Here is a 17,706-nt window from a genome sequence, read left to right as displayed (position 1 = left end):
CCCACATGGGGCAGGCGCAGGCTCTGGTCAGGACTGGACATCCAGGAAGGGGTAAGATAGAGTCTGGAGCTGCAAGGGATGGGCAGAGCGGGAGGCAGGGCTGGATTCTAGAAGTCCCGGACACAGAGCCGCATGGCTGGTTCTGGGCCCACGTCAGCCTGGCGGGTGACAGCTGCAGTGGGAGTTCTGCCCCCAGACGAGCCCTGAACTTCCCCCCATAGCTGAACTTTGTTCAAAACACGGCTCCAGCATAGAGATCCATTTAATGAGAACAAATGAACAGGAATCAACAGGCCTGTGAGGGATTAGGCTGTCGGCAAAGAAGAAACTTAATAAAGGTTCAAAACGCTGGGTTGGTACATTCATTTTCAGCTGCTCGGGCTGTGACACAGGGTGTCACCGGTCACGCTACCCAGGGGGAAGGCTGATGACATTTTTAAAGGCTGTGAGACGTTTTGTGGGCCGATAAGTTTCAAACTCATCTATCCCCACAAGGTTGATTTAGGGGCTAAGTGCCTGGAAAATTTCATTTTTAAAGATTTGCTGCTTTTGGCAAAATGAGTAAGAACCAGGGTTCTGAAACCACGGAGCACATATTTCACTGCCCAGGAAATGCTGGAGCCGTGAGATGGATATGTAAATGTTTCCCATAATGAGGATTTGGGCTAAATGAAATGTGCATATTAGGAAAAACAGACAGAGCAAAATGTTAGTTCGTCTTGGAAAATAACTGAATTTTAGATATGATAGGTTTTTGTTTATTAACAGCTGAGTGTGTTTTACTTTACAGTTTGGCTTTCTTTCCAAGGGAAAAAAAAAAAACCTTTAAGAAAATTCCAGGAAAGATTTACTCTTCTTATGCCAATTTTGTTAATGTATATCCCAATTTCTTGTATTTCTTCTGGTTTTTAAGCTCTTTTGGACGGGGGATAGAATACCGCTTATGTGGGTATACTGAGGATGTAAGGAAAGGACGCAGATCTAGCTTGGAGATGAAGTTAACATTAAGAAAGAGGATTTTAAAATAAGGATTGTAAAGGAAGAGAAGGACAAATAGAAGTTGTCGAATCTTCCCCAGATCTAGAAATTTCACAGAGCTCCCTGGCCAGGCTATTTCATTAGTAGGTTTGTGTGGAGGGTCCAAATAGGAGACCAAACAACTCTGAGTGGTTTATCTCCATATACAAGAACACTGACTTCTGCAGTCTAGACCTACTGGCAAGTGGAATCTCTGTGTTCTTATTTTATATATCATACCATTTAAATAATGTACAAGTTATCTCACCATGCATAGTCAAAGACAATAAAGCCATTGCCAATGTTCTAGACCTAAAAGTCTGTGGTTCAGAATGAACATCTGGGGTGCCTGCGTGGTTCAGTCCATTAAGAGTCCAACTCTTGGTTTCAACTCAGGTCATGATCTCATGGCTCCTGGGATCGAGCCCCACATTGGGTTCTACACAGACAGCACAGAGACTGCTTGGGATTTTCTCTCTCCCTCCCTCTCTTTCTGGCCCTTTCCTGCTCACTCATGCCCTCTCTCTCTCCCTCTCTCTCTCTCAAAATAAAAAAATAAATAAACTGAAAAAAGAAAAAAAAAATGGGAACGACATCTAAACTTACCAACCCAACGATTGATGGTCATGCCCAATTATAGGCAACACACATTTCCGGGGCTCATCGATTTCCTCCATCCCAGCCTTAGGACGGTCATCCAAGGGGAACCCTTAGATCTTCAGTCTTTCTTACTATGCCTCTTGTCTACCTGTGGCACATTCATGCAAATGTACTGCTAGATTCTACTTTAGTCTTGACTGAGCACTTGTTTTAGGTAAAAAGTGCCTCTAAGAGCTTTGCTGTATGATCTCATTCAAACTTCAACTCCCCCAGGAGGTGTGGGTCCCCAACACCTCTGTTCACCCTTTAGAGCCACTTTCCACTCTGCTTTGTGCCCTGGGAGGCTGACCTGTATGGATACTTGAACGAGGGGTGAACTCTGACATCTGATAGGAGGTGGCCAATGGGGCCTCCAGGAGAGATGGTGAAGGAAGGGAGGAGTCAGGGATGGGATATGTGTTGGCCTGGCTGCTCTCATCCAACGCTCAGGCTGGCTACACCTGCTGACTGAAGGCCACTGCTCCCTCTCAGGGAGCAGACTCTACCAGGCACTCTGCCTTGGATTCTGGAAACTGTTCCCCATCTCCCTTCGCCACCTTGGATCTAGGGGTGTTTATGTCTCAGTCGCTAAGAAGCCTGGGGTCACAGTCCCTTGCACAATTGTCATTTTAAAGGCAAAGAAACTAATATGCAGCAAAGTCAGGACTCGAGGCCTATCCATCTGATTCCAGCTTTGTGTTCTTAAATATTTTGCTTTTTCACTCAAGGGAAGAGAACTGAGAATTGAACCTTATGCTGCAGCCTTGACTTTGAATCCTCTCTGTAGGTCATTTAGTTTGCCCACCTGCCCCTTCATCTGCAAGTAGAACCCAGTGATTGGACCCTACCTTTCTAACCCCCTTTCCTATGCTCTGGGTCTTGTGCGCTAAGGTGTTCAGAGTTGGTTCCCCACTGGGCACTTTTTATTTCTGGACCAAGGTAAAGGCATGTACTTTACCTGGGCTACCCTCCCCCTTCACTTGCCTCTGGTACACCCTTGAAGACCAGTGGAGCTATTACTAGGAAGACCTAGCCCCTTTCTGCCAGGTGGGGTAGGTGCTCTGCTCTGTGCCCCAGTGACAGTGGGCAACACCCCCAGTGACACTTCCTACACTGCACACTGCCCTGACCTGTCCTTAAGGTAGGACCATGTCTTAGGTCTCACTCTTGTCTTTGGATTCCCAGTGGCCAGCCCCAGGTCCACTCATAGCAGATGCCGAGTAAATGCTTGGATAAACAAATGTGCTCTGGAAGAAGAGGTTGCACCGTTGGCTGTTGAGCCCCCGGGCTGGGCTTTGAAACAGAGATAAGGATCTAAGATGTAGGACAGCCCCCCACATCCCCAGCCCAGAGAGTCCTCGAAGATCCCACCTACCCTGACTCCTGTCTCCTTTACCTTCCCCTGCGGGAGGCAGTATGCTCTGCATCATTGACAGACATTCCAGAAGAACTCAGTGTGCAAGGCCCGGTGTTGGGAGCAACCTGGACTGTCTTTGTAGAGAGAACGCAATGTGGTTTGGTTGACCTAAAATGCCCCTGTTGGGCGTGGACACAGCTCATCGGGGAGAAGATTTTCCATGAAGGAGAAGGCTTTTAGCATAAACGAATGTGAAAATCGGCGATGCCCAGCCATGGCTGATTCGGCAGTGCACAATTTTTCTTGGAAACCAGAATCCTGTAATAGCTTGAGAGCTCCTGCTGAGAGGCCCTGTGGGTTTAACGGGGTAATCATGTTACATATATGGTCCTCTTGATTGTCTGCCCTTAGCCATGTATCTGTGTCCCTCTGCAAATGGGTGCTTGCTTAAAAGGATTCCCATGCAATAATCAGTTGCTACCTCTTTACCCTTTTGTGTAATTTTATTTCCAAAATTCACCTCAACATATTGGGGGGAAACAGTATGGAGGTTCCTCAAAAAATTAAAAATGGGACAACCATATTATCTAGCAACATGTCTCCTGGATATATTCCCAAAGGAAATGAAGTCAGTACCTTGAAGAGTGATATACGTTCTCATGTTCACTGCAGCGTTACTCACAAGAGTCAAGACATGGAAATGACCCCAGTGCCCACTGACAGATAATGGATAAAGACATTGTGGCATATGTATAAAATGATATATTTTCAAGCCAAAAAAGAAGGTGATCCTGTCATTTGCAACAACATGAATGAAACCGGAGGACATGATGCTAAGTGAAATAAGCCAGGCACAGAAATTTTAAAAACCTGCATGACCCCACCTATACAGGGAATCTAAAAAAGTCAAATATGCAGAAGCACAGAATGGTGGCTGCCAGGGTCAGGGGGGAGTGGTGAGGGAAATGGGGAGATGGTGGTCAAAGGTCAAAATCACAGATCTGTAGGGCAAGTAAGTTAGAGATTAAGGTACAGTGTGAAAGCAATAGTTAACACGGCACTGAATACTGGACATTGGTTAAGAGAGTAGATCTCAGGTACTCTCATCACAAGAAAACATGGTAACATGTCAGAATATATGTTAACTAGCTTGACTAGCAATCATTTCACTACGTATAGTAAATCATCGTGTTTCATACCTTAAATATATACAATTTCTACTGAAAAAAGAGAAAGGATCAGCCACATTTAACATAAGGCAGTGACTTTGAAAAAGGTCACTTCTTGAAGCTTAAAAGAAAACTTAACATGAGATCTACTCTTTTAACAAACTGTAAGTGTAGAGTCAAGTACTGTTGACAACAGGCACGATGTCGCACAGATCTCCCGAGTTTACTCATTTTATGTAATCGAAACGTTACATCCATTGCTTCCCCATATCTCCCTCCTTCCAGCCCCTGCCAGTCACCATTCCACTCTTTGATTCTATGAATTTGACTATTTTAGACACTTCATGTGAGTAGAATCACGCAGTATTTCTCTTGCTGTGACTGACTTCATTTCACTTCGTGTAATGTCCTAAAGGTTTATCTGTGTTGTCGCATATTGCAGAATTTCCATCTTTCAAAAGGCTGAATAATATTCCATTTCTACATATTCTACATTGCTTTAAAAATTTTTTTAATGTTTATTTATTTTTGAGAGAGAGAGAGAGAGAGAGAGAGAGAGAGAGCAAGTGGGGGAGGGGCAGAGAGCGAGGGAGCCACAGATTCCGAAGCAGCCTCCAGGCTCCAAGGTGTCAGCATAGAGCCCAATGCGGGGCTTGAACTCATTAATGGTGAGATCATGACCTGGGCCGAAGTCAGACGCTTCACCAACTGAGCCACCCAGGCGCCCCTACATTTTCTTTATCCAGTCATCTATTGATGGACATTTACACTGTCGCCATGTCTTGACTCCTGTGAATTATGCTGTAGTGGACATGAGAGAGCTAATAACTCTTTGAGATCTTAATTTCAATTCTTTTGGATATACACCTAGAAGTGGGATTGCTAACTTTCTGAGGAACCTCCATTCTGTTTTCCACGGTGGCTGCGCCATTTTGCATTCCCACCAACAGTACATGAGGGTTCTCTTTTCTCCACAGTCCCACCAACACTTTCTCTTGTTTTTTGTTTTTTTCTTTTGTTTTTTCCTCCAAAGAAGAGACACACATGGCTGACAGGTACTCACCATTTCTAATCATCAGGGAAATGCAAATCAAAACCACAATGAGATATCACCTCACACCTGTCAGGGTGGCTATCATCAGGCAGCAACTTCCACAAAGTATTTCCGTGTGGACGTTATCGTAATTCACTGTCAGTTTTAATCAGCCAACATACACATACTCACTTAGCGTCTTGTATACCGAGCACTCATGCATTCATCAAATATGGATTTTGGACCTACTGCATACCAGGTCCTGGGTTTGATACTGGAGATAGGATGATACATAAGAACACGGACATCGTCTCCAAACTCTTCTGGGGAGGCAGAAGCAGCAGATGTCTATGCTTTATCTCAGAGGATGAGCAGGAGTTTTACAGGAGACACAGGGGCTACTGGTGGGGGCGGCTAACCGGGAATAAAGACGTGGGGACAGAAAAGAATCGTGTGTTCCCAAGCCTCAGAGCAGTTTGCTGCTGCTGCAGTGTGAAATGGAAGCCCATGGGCAGTGGGAGATGAAGCTGGCAGAATGCACAGTGGCCAGACCCCATGCTGCTGGGCTCCCCCACTAAGGCAGGTAGGCTATGGGAAGTCCCCCCCAAAAGGCCCAGCCACAGGAGCCACAAGGGCAAGTGGCTTTGCAGCTGGAGTGGGGTGGATTTGAGGCAGGAAGACAAGTTGGTATTTAGGCAAAGGAAAAGCAGGAGGGCACAGGCAGTGGAGTTTGATCAGTGGGGCAGGTAGATTCCAAAAGGAGTTGAGAGAGAGGATTGGGAGGTCTGGAGTCTGGGACCGTGGCCCGTGCAGGCCAGTGTGATGCCTAGCCCTGCAACAGGATGCTTGGAGCTGCTGTGTGGACCGTGACGGTGGCAAAGAGTGCAAGGGAGGGGAGCAGGCCCGGGAGGCAGCCCGACACCAGTGCACCCCGGGTCTCACCTCCGTTTGGGATGAAGACTAAGAGGCTAGCAAGAGGGAGGCTGACGGTGTGGACGTGGAGAGAGAAGCAGAGATGCTGGGAGGGAAGGACCAGCCCGGGAGGCGGGGCTGCCTTCCCTGAGTACCCCCTCGGGTCCCCCACTGAGGACAGCGGATAAAAAACCACCCATCAGGTCCTCCTCTGACTGTCCCCAAATGCTGACTGGGCATCGGCCGTGTCCTAGGCCTGGGGATATAGTGTACAAGGAGACGGTGAGTCCTACTCTCATGACGTTTACATTCTATTTGGGGGATGGGGGAAAGAGACACTCAACACTAAGCTTCCAAATAAACAGGAAATTTTAAAAAGAAACAGGATGTATAAAAATAGACAGGAAAGATAATGGGAAGGTTTGCAAGTATTCCTTTTCATACACTGTTCCCTGCGCCAGGAATGCTCTTCCTCCTGTGTGCACTGTTGTGGCTCCTCCTTTCTCCCAGAGCTCTGTGTGTATGGCCTTATTCCGTGATATCTCTCCTGACCCCCACCCTGGCCAGGCAGAACCCTTCCTCTGAGCTCCCCAGCCTCTAAGATACAGTCATCATGGTGCACATATGGGTTGATATCTGTGTCCCACCATCTCCTCCGTTAGACTCTGAGCTCCCTGAGGGAGGTGACAGTGCCTCATTCACTTTTGTGATCCCAGTACCCAGCCCAGTATGTGTTCCACAAAAATCTGCCAGATGAATGAGCCCATAAACACCTCCCGGTGTTTCTGGGACTACCACCCCATGCACTCAACCCCTCTCTGAACACTCGCCATTCTTCCTACTCTACTTCAATCCCGTCTCTTTCTTGGGTCCTCTCAAAGAATTTCGAAAGGATCTCTTCGTGGCTATTGCATGTGTCTTACCACCTTGATTGTGAGTTCTTAGAGGAGAGAAGACTTTGTCATATATTGTATTTCCTTTGTATGTTTCATTAGCATTCAGTAACAATCAATACATATTTGTTGGCCGATTATTCTTTGATAAGTGGGAAATATTTACATGAAAAATGCTTGTGCATGTTTGTGTGCACAGTGGCACACACTCCAGTTGACTTACAAAGTAGTGTTGATCATCCTGAAATGGATGAATAGTTTCCGGAGAAAATAATTCAACTAAACTTTCTCATGTGTTACAATTTTTGAGTCATTTTTGCAGTGAAGCCTCCTAATGCCCAGTAGCATCTTCAAAGCACACTGGAATAAGCACAACTAATCATCAACAACCGTTTAGCTCACATTTGTCCTGTGCCCTGAAGGTTTCCTCCATGTAATGTCTCCCAGGTCTGTCTGCCCTCCAACCAGGAAATGCCCATAAGAAGACATAACCCATAGACTATACCCCCTGCTTATTCCCAGTATGAATCCTCAAACCAGAAGCTGAAATGTATGCCTGGAGAAGGACTTTACATAGTAGGGGGATTGGCACAGAATCAAATTTTATTCTGGGGTCCAGCAGTCATCGCCTGGCTTAGCGCCTCAGTTAGGAGCCTGGGAAAGTGGGCCCCAGTGGGAGAGGTGGTCTCAACCACAGCAAGTGGCAGGCCCGGGCATCTATCTGCCCAGGGCTCTTGTTTAGAGAAACAAAAGCAACTTCAGTCCAATTCTACGGAGATTTATGGAGCACCAATGTTTGAGCCAAACGCTGATCACATGGTCGTGAAGACCAGCCCTGTTCCTGTTCCTCAGAGTTCAGAGTCCGGCCACATGTGAGTGAGACAAGTAGGGCCCTGACTCTTCTATAGAAGAGGGACTTCGTTGTGTGTGTCCTGTAAACTTAAAATCAACGGCCACTATGTGTTGAGTGTTTACTGTGTATCAGACACTAGGCTATGCAATTTACACGTTCTGTCTCATTTATGAGCCATGTGTACTTAGGACGTAAGCGTGTTCATCTTCCATTTCCAGGTCAGGAAACGCATGTGAGATGAGGCAACTTTCTCACACCTAAGGGGCAGAACAGAATTTTAACTTTACTCATCCAATTCCAGAGCCAAGTCATCTTAACCTTTAATAGGAGCCCTGCAGCTGGATAGGTCACGGCAAAGACGAGGAAATGCCACACACGTCCTCTTCCTCAACCTGTCTCTGAAGTCAGGGTGCTGTGTTTTTGTACATGATGAAACAGAGCCAGAAACAAGGCTATATGACCTGCCAAAGAGATAAAGAACACCTCCGAGTCCTTGCACTCAGAAAATCAACACCTACCCTTCTACCCAGCCTGCTTTCTGGAAAGACAGAAGGAGGGGAACAGCTGGGACTATTATGGCCTGGCCGTGGGAGACAGGAATCGGAGAAAAATGAACCTGAGTCTATATTGAACCGGATTCCAATATGATCATGTCCAGTAGCCTCATTGAGTGCTTTGCTCCCACATGGAGCCTAGAAAGGAAGTAACGTTTAGAAACCCTTCTGTCAAGACATCAAGGAGCCCGGCAGGACTGGGAAAGAGTTCAGGCATCCCTCACTGACCCAGAGCAGGTGGGAAATCAAATGACATACATAAGTGAATTTTCTAAGCACTTGAAATGCGCTTAAGTGCCAAAACTTATTTTCAATATTTTATGCAAAAAGCATTTGGGGTGCAACAGTCCATACTGACAATCGAATTGTCACCAGAAAATGGCAACCCAGAATTTGCTGTTTAGTTTAACTGGATAAAAGGGCTCTGAAGGAGAATGGAGAAGTGACTTTTCAAGGAAAGGTTGGTATTGTCCTCTGAGAGCCGACCGCCGTTCGCTTTGTTTTCAGAGAGGTTTCGTGGTGTAGCTTCCTCAGCCTGGGATTTAGAGAAACAAAGACACAGATTTCAGGGGCACCTGGGTGGCTCAGTCGGTTAAGCGTCCGACTTCAGCTCAGGTCATGATCTCGTGGTTTGTGGGTTCCGACCCTGTGTCGGGCTCTGTGCTGACAGCTCAGAGCCTGGAGCCTGCTTCTGATTATGTGTCTCCCTCTCTCTCCGTCCCTCCCCTTCTTGCACTCTGTCTGTCTCTCTCTCTCAAAAATAAATTAAAAAAAAAAACATTAAAAAAAAAAAAAAGGACACAAAATCCAATCTTGGCTCCAACAAGTACTGGTCGAGTGACCTTGGGAAAATGACATATCCTCTCCGAGGCTCGGTTTCTTCTGTGAAATGAGAATAATAACACCCACCTTATAGAGAGATATAACATGTATAACACATACTATATAATAATATGCGTTATATACAAACACACACAAAGATGGATAGACAGATGGATGCAGAGACATGAAGGTAACAGGTATACCACCGGAAAGTGCTGTCACACAGTGATCACTAAATGTAGGCTCCCTCTCCTTTATCCTGTCTTGTCTTTTCCATCCCACCAATGCTCTGTAATCCCTTTCAGGCTCCTTCAGCTGAAGCACTGACGTGGGTCGCTGCTCACCACCAGGAAGAACAATGGGGCGGGGGAAGGAGGGCTGGGGGCAGAGGAGCAGACGCGGCCCGAGGGACTCAGTCCAGTGGCCTCAACGTGAAAATGAAGCGACATACCTTTAAACTTTGTGCAAAGTCTCAGAATCATCCACGAAGGCCCATCCCTCCTGACCTAAACTATAAAGCTTGCTACAGAAAAGGAGGAAGAGCCATGATCGAATTCTGGTCATAACTTCGTGCCCTGTGTGGAGAAGATAAGGGTAGAGTGTACCAGAGATCAGGTTTTCACTCCGCTCTTTGTATCCCACTATTTCCAAGCATTTAGCCCGGGAGCCCTCAATTCCAGGAAGAGCTCAAGATTTCCAGAGAACATTGACGCAAAGGCATTATTTGTGAAGAAGAATATTTTGGTGGAGTTAGGCCAAGGCGCCATGGAAATAGCGAAAACAACAAACCCCTATGTATATTATTGCAAACTAGGTAAGCCACATAAGGTCAACCCAGGCCCAAAGAGTCTCTGGAAAACATTCACAAAACCAATCAAATCTGGGTATCCTCCATTGGAAACCAGGGTCTGTCTGATATGCAATAACTCTGGTAAGCCCCCATTTGCCTTTTTGTCTCGGCACTTGGTGTGTATTTATGAATGTCTGGGTCCTGTGCTAAGGAATCTGAGTTTTATTCATCTTACTCTGGGCAATGTAACTTTCATAAAATAAAGCAAAGCTTTTTAAGCTGATAAACCTCTTGTACTTAGCTGCAAGGCCCACTTAGTGAACAAAACAGGTTTAAGCGTATCATGCGGATTTATAAAACAGAATGACCAATGAGACCTGAATCATTACAGAGATGTAATCCAATGATTTCAGCGACCATATGTTTGACCATGCACACTCCAGAACTTTCTCCTCGCAAACTTGGAAGAGATCAGGCTGGAGAAAGCAGGAATGGTTTCACGTATTAAAACCATGTGCAGGCTGACTTCAGCAAAACACTGTTGATGAAAATGTAACAGACAAGTGTCCCATGTCATCCCCGGAGATTTGGATAAGGCCTTGAAAGCTGAGAATGTGTAAGCAGATCAGGGAAAGATCTAGGGGAGAAAGGAAACACATTTCTTGGACAGTTTATATACAACTGGGGCTGAAGATTGGGAGCCGCCGGGAAGGGTGGGGGGGAAGGAGATTCAGCACTTCTCCAAGCGTGAGAAGAGAGTAGCATACTCCATTTGGAGTAAAAGAGTTTGTAAAGGAGCGGACCAGACAATGCAGCATCCACAGCTGTTGGATCGTGATCCACAGTGCCGCTTCCAAGTGTATCACTTTTTGATTCTTGCGTTAGCCACATGGACAGCACCTTGAGGCTGTCTGGGGGACGGACACAGAGGCACTGAGCCCCCTGCTGCAGGTGAAACACAGCCAAAGGAAGCCCAGACAAAGCCACTTTGCACTCCGCTCGCGCTGACCACGGAAGGGAGGGCAGGCGGGGAGGAAGATGAGCAGGGAGAGCTTCAAACAGCCAGGACTGTTGTGTTAGGAAAAACCCAGCGAAACTTCCAGCAGCTAAAATTAGTTCTCACGAGTAATGGATTTCATCCCGAAGCTCTGAGGGGTGCAGACATCCAGTCTGGAGGTGATTAACACCAGCGCTAACTGATGATTCTGAACCCGGGCGGATTTCCAATTCGACTTTTGCATCTTGACTTTTTTTTTTTTTTTTTGGTTGCAGGGCTCTTGCTTCCTCCCTCTCGGCTTGTTTCCTTCCTTTTCTCTCTCCCGTTCTGATGGGCACACAGTTACGATTCTGCAGGTGAAAAGCAGACCAGCTGCTGCACCTGGGAAGTGTGTCGGTACAGCCACGCCATGGGCTGTCCACTTGTCCCCTGGCCTCTGCTTACTCGCGTACGAAGCGCTGCTGAGAATGCCTAGCCGGCAAGCCCTCGGAGCACAGCAAGGGGATTAGAGGGCTGAAGACGGTCCCCGGGTGCTGTCTCGCCAACGCATAGTGCAGTGCTCGGTGCAGAGTCACGGGCTTTGGCGTGTCCTTCCGTGGGTCCCCTTACCACCTCCACGAGCGTTTCCTCACTTGCTCGTGGAAATCAGGGACTCTCCCCTTCTCACTTCCATCACCCGCGCCTCCTGGTCACAAACCCAGCTCAGAGTAAGTGGTCCAAACTCATGACTTGCTCCTACACCCCCCATGCACTTTCTGCAGCTTTACGCTAGCTGTGTGCCACCTCCTTCCTGCCTCTGGGCTGCTGTGCTACGTTCCAGATGGTAAAACATAATAAGGGCCTCTTTTGCGTCTTCCGTTTGCTCAGTATGGTGATAGGTGAGTTAAAAATCCTGATTCAGGGGCGCCTGGGTGGCTCACTCGGTTAAACATCCAACTCGTGGTTTTGGCTCAGGTCATGATCTCATGGTTCCTGAGTTTGAGCCCCCCACCGGGCTCCGTGCTGACAGTGTAGAGCCTGCTTGGGATTCTCTCTCTCTCCCTCTCTGCCCCTCCCCCACTTGCACACTCACTCTCTTTCTCTCTCTCAAAATAAATAAACTTGGAAAAAATCCTGATAATTCAGAGATTATATTTTCCCCATCATCAAGTTTTAGACATCAGAAGGTCAAAGCTGGATCACATCTTTCAAGTTCTATTTCAAAAATTATGTTTCAGACTGAATAGTACATCTTCTCTCCAACACAGTAAGCACATCATTATCTTCAGATAATTGGTCTTGAAGGATAAACCAGCAATCTCCCTGCATGATGGCCCTGCCAATATTTGAAGACTGTCCAAAGCCAGATCACCATCACCTTGTGGAGACTTCCTCAAGGCCAGGACAGGGTTTACAGCTCTGCCCTGGGAGCTCTTGCCTCTCATTTCGGTGACAGCCACCAAGACTGGATTTTAACTGATCTGTTTACTGTCTGTCCCCTCCAGCAGACAGTGAGCACCCCCAAGTCCGAGTTGGTAATGAATCCATCTCTGCAACCCCGTCGTATTGCCTGACACATATTCGGCTCAATAAATGTTAGTTAAGTGAATGCATGTCAATCCTCTGCCTTCTGTTCTCCAGGAGAAATATCCTGAAGCGTTAAATGACAGTTTCCAGGAGAGGATACTGATGATGCTGACGTGAACAGAAGAGAGCAGAGGAAGTGAAATGTTTTTCCATCTGGCCTGAAGCCCTGCCATTGAGTGTAAAGGTGGTATAGGTGAGACATTCCCTTCCAGCTTCTCCCTGAGGTGTCCTTTCTACCCCAGGGCCTTTGCGAGACAAAGACATTAGTGGATCCCACCTTCCCTGAAATGACTGGCAGGAAGTTGCTCCCCCTCCCCCAACTAAAGCGCAGAATTTCTTGACCTCGATTGCGCTGCTTGTAAAATTTCCTCCATCACATCCGTGCATACCCCTCCACCCACTTTCTGAAACCAGACAATATTTGTTTGACTATTTCCTAAGGGTTGAGAAGTGAACCAACCATCAACAGACAACCAATAAAGTCTTTCCCCAGAAGCAGCAGGGAGAGGGTCACAGGCCCACAACAAAGCAGGAATATGGTCAAGCAGTACTTGTGTCTGAGACTAAAGGTAACCAAAAGGCATTTAGCCACATACAGGATCCACTCAGTGTAGACTATGGACGGGAGATGAAGCACCTTTCTGGAAATCCTTGGAAAGCACCATAGTGAAATGCAGTCAGTGAAATAAAGTCAGTAAGCCTGAGAATTATGACAACCAAAGCCTGCTCAAACACCAATAATAATGCCTGAATGATAGAAGATAGAGAAGGCTGGAGGCTGATCTTTAGGGCAGGAGGGAGGAGAGGGAGGCGTAAGCCCTGGCCAGTCTGTGGCCACTCTGACCAGCCACCAGGGACAGCTGTGTCACAGAGGGACAGAAATACCCTCGGATATAGAGAAGAACCCTGGAGAGGACTCTAGGCTTTGTGAAAACACGTAAGGCCATCCAGCTTTAGGCTCTGATTCCTTGTTTGTAAAGACAACTTCTGCTTTTAATCTGCTTTCTCATGGAGCATTTCCTCTTGTGGGGAGAACATGCTAGTTTGATGACATGTGTATCCAATTACCCTGCAGGGCACGGATCTCATGATTTAGTAAACTGACACTCCAGGTTTTTTTTTTTTAAATCTCTTTTGAGTCTGGCTAGTGTGAACCAATTCACTGGGACTGTCTGAGCAAGATGAATAAATAGATTAATTTAGTTCCTGAACCTCGAAAGCCAAAGTGCAGCCCATGGGCCCAAGGCAGTCTAAACAAGGCAATGTGTCCCCTCCCACAAAGTTTATGAATATAACAAGATGATTGCTGCCTGCTGGCAATGCCAGTTAATTATTCTTATTAGTGCTAACACTTTTCATACTAATGGTAGTAACCACCATCATAATGCCCCATGCTTGGCTCTTTCCCTGGGGCTGAGTAATTACACCACATTCTCTCCTACTGGAGCTTGGGTTCCGGCTCTCTCCCTGGGACATGTGTATCCACAAAGCCGCATCTGTCAATGGTTTAAAATGATGATGACTACCTTGACAAGGAACATTCTTTGTCTCCAAAAATGGACCTACCATACAGATTAGGCACTTTTATCACCACTCTTTACAAAGCCAATTACACTGAGTACCAGCTGGTCGATAGATATTTATGTGACCTCATTTTAAAGACTGAACCATGTAGGAGGCCAGTCAAAAAGTAAGGGGATTACTGTAAGTATTTTGCCTGGAGTTTCTGCTAGGCAGAGAGGTCAAAGGCCACAACAAGTGTAGGGGCCCTCCCCACCCACAGCAGACCCACCCTAACCCTCTGGCCTTCCCAAACACTCTCATGCCCAAACTCTGTAAGGCCTTGCTCGATTCTTAGACTGACACACATCCATTGTGTTTCTCCATAGCACAGAGCATGCGGTATTCCTGAGCATAAGTGAGGCAAGCCATCATTAACTCATCTCCTTGAAATTTCGAGAAAGAAAGGCAGTGTGCACATGATGGCAAAATTCAGTCTTGTCAATGAAATGCTGATTCTCATCTCCAGTGGGCACATTTATTTCCTTGGAACTTGCGGGATCTTGGCTGACCACACCTCCAGGCTGGACACCGACATGCCCACCAAGGTGTCCCTCACATTCTCCTCATTCTTCTCAGTAGCTTAAGTGATGCAGGCAAGATGTTTTTCCTAAGTCCAGATCCCTAGAGGGACTCTGGATAAGGACCCATTAAATGTGTTTTTAAAAATGAGTATCCCTCATAGGAAAAAATATTTCTCCTTCCAACATGATGGATAACATAGAAATGAGTGCAGAGATCAAAAGAGAAGGAATACATCAGGTATCTGCACTGACAAAATACAGAATGTCTGCATGCAGAGGGGACGTTTGGTACATGGCCGGTCACAGCCACTTTTGCTGTGATTGATTTCTCAGTGTGACAGGTTTAGCAAATGAAAATAATGCTGCACTTCAAAAAACTGCAGAGGCTAACCTTTTTCCCATTACAGGTGATATGAAGAACAGGGGTTCAGTGCTGACCCCCGTGGGACAGCTGCCTGTGGGTCACGACCTGCTCAGCAGCCTTGCTCACTGGTCTCCAGACGGAAGATGAAAGCAGGGAGTTGGGGTGCAGTAGGAAGGTCAAAAGTCCCAACATGGGTAGGGGCCCTCCCCACCTACGGCAGACCCACCCTAACCCTCCAGCCGGTCAGTGGGAAGTAGCAAGAGTCTGAGACTGAGATCCAGGAGTTCTAACTTCTAACCCTAGTTCAACCTGGAGCCAGCCTTGCACCAGGAACCCCAACCAAGGCCAGGGGCCTTTTACTGAGTATTTTCATCAGCACTCGAATGTGCCTCAGGCAACCTTGATCCTGTGCCTGCAAGCATCCCTCTCCCTCTCTGAAATGCTAGTCTTATCCAGCCTCCTAGACATACCTGGCATGGTGCCTCCTCCTTCCCGAACACCCCTGTCCCCATTGGTGGCTTCAGCCCAGGAATTCCTACAGCTGCACACAAGCCCCTCCGCATGTCACTTAATCTACTTTATGAATCTTCTTGTCCCACCATATACACTGTTAATATTCTCATGGGAGGCAACATGCTTTTGTCATCTTGGCATCTTTAGCACCTAACACAGTGCCTGGAATAGAGAAGGTACTCAAGAAATGCTAGTTGTTGACACTAATAATGATACATTTGAAGTGAGTGGTCCTCCAAGCATAGCCATATTATGTAGAAAAACTTTATCTAGAATGTGGCCTATCAGCCATAAAGATCTGAACATCTTGGAAGGTATAAGAGAGAGGCTCAAAGTCTCCATTTATTCTCTGCTTGAGACTCTCAGAGCTCTGGAAGGCACCAAGGAAAACAGGCACCCTAGCTGCCATTTTGAAATATGACACAGCTGATAAATCAACCGGAGACTAATCCCTGGAGCAAAACTAGTGGTGACCAGGTGACCACCAAGTTTGAGCTTATCAATTTATACTTAAAACAGAAATAAAGAAATATAGTACTGCTTTACTTAATACTATATTTTAACCCAGGCAAGTATTGTATTGTATACTGTAATTATAAGGCTTTGGATATACTACATTCAAACCATACCCAGATATATATGCCAAGCATCTCTATCCCAGACTTCTGACCTCCACATGTGCATACACAATTGCATGGATATCTCAAAGTTTATCTCAAGTTTAACATGCCCCAAATGAAATTCTTGATCTCACTGATCCCCCTAGACTTGCTCCTTCACCACCCTCTATTCTTTTTTCTTAGCCATCTACATGAATGCTTATGCCAAAAACTTGGGTTTACACCTGAAACTTCTCTCTCCTTTAACCCCATATCCAAAATACACCTGCCACTCGATCACCATCACTGCCTCCCTGGTGGAAGCAACTGTCACTGCTCACCTGACAAAGCCTCCCAACAGTCACCACCCTCCACTCTTGCTTTGTCTAACCCCCGTTCACAGAGAAGCTGGAATAATACTTGAGTGAAAATCAGATCAGTTCCTATCTTTGGCCAAAATCTTTCTTTGGCTTCCCACTACATTTGTTAAACCTAAACTTTCTGCCACGTCTCTCCTTCCCCAGGCTCTTGCATATAACTTTCTGATATCCTGTCTTGATATCATACTCTAACCATGTTGGACTTAAAAAAAATTTTTTTTTAACATTTATTTATTTTTGAGAGAGAGACAGACAGACAGACAGACAGACAAAGGGCGAGCGGGGAAGAGGCAGAGAGAGAGGGAGACACAGAATCCGAAGCAGGCTCCAGGCTTTGGGCTGTCAGCACCGCGCCCGGTGCAGGGCTTGATCCCATGAACCGTGAGATCATGACCTAACCCAAGTCATACATTTAACCAACTGAGCCACCTGGGTGCCCCCTTGCTGTCCTTCCTGGTGTTTTCCTACCTATTGGGCCATGGCAGACGTGTTCTTTACCTACTGCAAATCCATTTCCTGCTTTCCTCTTCACCAGCAGAGGTCACCTGCTTCATTTGGCCAACCAGCGATAATCCCATCTTCTCTGCCAGGGACTCCTTTAGAAACAGCATGGGAGGCATTTCTGGCCAATCAGACATGAGGGAAAGTTGCCTGAGGGACTTCTGGAGAAGATATTCTAGCTCTTCCAGGAACGTGGGGATAAACATCACCTCTTCTTCCACCAGTCAATGCTGTGTCTGTCCAAGATGCCCGACGCTGTGGTGGCCATCTTGTTTGGTTGTGGGGGGCGGGGGGGGGCGGTCGCAAGGAAAGATTAACGTACTGAGGATGGTGAAGAGCAGGGATGGATACCATCTGGGAGTGACATTCTGACCTAGGCAGTCTTGTGGCTCCCCTAGATCCACACTTGTTATGATGTGAGGTATGACTTGTTTTCTTGTTTTAAATGCTTAAGCCAGAATTTCCTGTCACTTGCAGCTGAAAGCCTCCTCTGTGCATGCTATTCACTCTGCCTGGAACACTTTCTCCTCACTCTATCTGCTGAACACTCACACATCATTTAGGTTTTGTTTTAAGGCCCCTTTTTCAAAGAAGTCCTCCTCAGCCATTTACCCCAGTGGAAACGAGGCAACCTCTGTTCCACTTTACTAGGGCACCTCGTCC

The 17,706-nt window shown here is 46.6% G+C and overlaps 1 protein-coding gene across 11 annotated transcripts in view; it reads right to left on the bottom strand.

Annotated features, from left to right (window-relative positions):
• The window catches only part of CAMK1D (calcium/calmodulin dependent protein kinase ID), a 501,235-nt gene that overhangs the window by 18,788 nt on the left and 464,741 nt on the right, over window positions 1–17,706 (bottom strand). The window lies entirely within an intron of this gene.

The sequence above is a fragment of the Panthera leo genome, chromosome B4 (assembly GCF_018350215.1).
Source record: "Panthera leo isolate Ple1 chromosome B4, P.leo_Ple1_pat1.1, whole genome shotgun sequence".
Classification (NCBI taxonomy): Eukaryota; Metazoa; Chordata; class Mammalia; order Carnivora; family Felidae; genus Panthera; species Panthera leo.
The sequence above is the reverse complement of the archived record's forward strand: the minus strand, read 5'-3'. Positions and strand labels throughout refer to the sequence as shown.